The sequence below is a fragment of the Convolutriloba macropyga genome, unplaced genomic scaffold (genome assembly GCF_964194025.1).
Source record: "Convolutriloba macropyga unplaced genomic scaffold, txConMacr16.3 SCAFFOLD_3025, whole genome shotgun sequence".
Lineage (NCBI taxonomy): Eukaryota > Metazoa > Xenacoelomorpha > Acoela > Convolutidae > Convolutriloba > Convolutriloba macropyga.
Genome location: NW_027449317.1, coordinates 1 through 2,500, shown reverse-complemented (window position 1 = coordinate 2,500; position 2,500 = coordinate 1).

Genomic DNA, 2,500 nt, shown 5'->3' with positions numbered 1-2,500 from the left:
CAAATGGCCTAACAGTGGCAGCCAATCAGAGTGCGAGAAAAGCGCTCCCAAATGGCCTAACAGTGGCAGCCAATCAGAGTGCGAGAAAAGCGCTCCCAAATGGCCTAACAGTGGCAGCCAATCAGAGTGCGAGAAAAGCGCTCCCAAATGGCCTAACAGTGGCAGCCAATCAGAGTGCGAGAAAAGCGCTCCCAAATGGCCTAACAGTGGCAGCCAATCAGAGTGCGAGAAAAGCGCTCCCAAATGGCCTAACAGTGGCAGCCAATCAGAGTGCGAGAAAAGCGCTCCCAAATGGCCTAACAGTGGCAGCCAATCAGAGTGCGAGAAAAGCGCTCCCAAATGGCCTAACAGTGGCAGCCAGCTAGAGCTAGCTTAAGTTAGCTTGGGTTAGCTTGAGTTAGCTTTAATTAGCTTTAATTAGCTTAAGCTAGCTTAAGTTAGCTTGGGTTAGCTTGAGTTAGCTTGAGCTAGCTTGAGTTAGCTTGAATTAGCTTGAGTTAGCTTGAATTAGCTTGAGTTAGCTTGAGTTAGCTTGAATTAGCTTGAGTTAGCTTGAGTTAGCTCGGGTTAGCTTGAGTTTGACTTCATTAACCCAAGTTAGCTTGGGTTAACTTCATTAAGTTAGCTTGAACTAGCTTGAGTTAGCTTGAGTTAGCTTGAGTTAGCTTGAGTTAGCTTGAGTTAGCTTGTCTTAGCTTTAGCTAGCTTGAGTTAGCTTGAACTAGCTTTAGCTACCTTGAGTTAGCTTGAGTTAGCTCGGGTTAGCTTGAGTTAGCTTGAGTTAGCTTGAGTTAGCTTTAGCTAGCTTGAGTTAGCTTGAGTTAGCTTGAGTTAGCTTGAGTTAGCTTGAATTAGCTTGAGTTAGCTTGAGTTAGCTTTAGCTAGCTTGGGTTAGCTTGAGCTAGCTTGAGTTAGCTCGGGTTAGCTTGAGTTAGCTTGAGTTAGCTTTAGCTAGCTTGAGTTAGCTTGAGTTAGCTTGAGTTAGCTTGAGTTAGCTTTAGCTAGCTTGAGTTAGCTTGAACTAGCTTGAGTTAGCTTGAGCTAGCTTGAGTTAGCTTGAGTTAGCTTGAGTTAGCTTTAGCTAGCTTGAGTTAGCTTGAACTAGCTTTAGTTAGCTTGAGTTAGCTTGAGTTAGCTTGAGTTAGCTTGAGTTAGCTTGTCTTAGCTTTAGCTAGCTTGAGTTAGCTTGAACTAGCTTTAGCTACCTTGAGTTAGCTTGAGTTAGCTCGGGTTAGCTTGAGTTAGCTTGAGTTAGCTTGAGTTAGCTTTAGCTAGCTTGAGTTAGCTTGAGTTAGCTTGAGTTAGCTTGAACTAGCTTGAGTTAGCTTGAGTTAGCTTGAGTTAGCTTGAGTTAGCTTGAGTTAGCTTGAGTTAGCTTGTCTTAGCTTTAGCTAGCTTGAGTTAGCTTGAACTAGCTTTAGCTACCTTGAGTTAGCTTGAGTTAGCTCGGGTTAGCTTGAGTTAGCTTGAGTTAGCTTGAGTTAGCTTTAGCTAGCTTGAGTTAGCTTGAGTTAGCTTGAGTTAGCTTGAGTTAGCTTGAATTAGCTTGAGTTAGCTTGAGTTAGCTTTAGCTAGCTTGGGTTAGCTTGAGCTAGCTTGAGTTAGCTCGGGTTAGCTTGAGTTAGCTTGAGTTAGCTTTAGCTAGCTTGAGTTAGCTTGAGTTAGCTTGAGTTAGCTTGAGTTAGCTTTAGCTAGCTTGAGTTAGCTTGAACTAGCTTGAGTTAGCTTGAGCTAGCTTGAGTTAGCTTGAGTTAGCTTGAGTTAGCTTTAGCTAGCTTGAGTTAGCTTGAACTAGCTTGAGTTAGCTTGAGTTAGCTTGAGTTAGCTTGTCTTAGCTTTAGCTAGCTTGAGCTAGCTTGAACTAGCTTTAGCTACCTTGAGTTAGCTTGAGTTAGCTCGGGTTAGCTTGAGTTAGCTTGAGTTAGCTTGAGTTAGCTTTAGCTAGCTTGAGTTAGCTTGAGTTAGCTTGAGTTAGCTTGAACTAGCTTGAGTTAGCTTGAGTTAGCTTGAGTTAGCTTGAGTTAGCTTGAGTTAGCTTGTCTTAGCTTTAGCTAGCTTGAGTTAGCTTGAACTAGCTTTAGCTACCTTGAGTTAGCTTGAGTTAGCTCGGGTTAGCTTGAGTTAGCTTGAGTTAGCTTGAGTTAGCTTTAGCTAGCTTGAGTTAGCTTGAGTTAGCTTGAGTTAGCTTGAGTTAGCTTGAATTAGCTTGAGTTAGCTTGAGTTAGCTTTAGCTAGCTTGGGTTAGCTTGAGCTAGCTTGAGTTAGCTCGGGTTAGCTTGAGTTAGCTTGAGTTAGCTTTAGCTAGCTTGAGTTAGCTTGAGTTAGCTTGAGTTAGCTTGAGTTAGCTTTAGCTAGCTTGAGTTAGCTTGAACTAGCTTGAGTTAGCTTGAGCTAGCTTGAGTTAGCTTGAGTTAGCTTGAGTTAGCTTTAGCTAGCTTGAGTTAGCTTGAACTAGCTTGAGTTAGCTTGAGTTAGCTTGAGTTAGCTTGTCTTAGCTTTA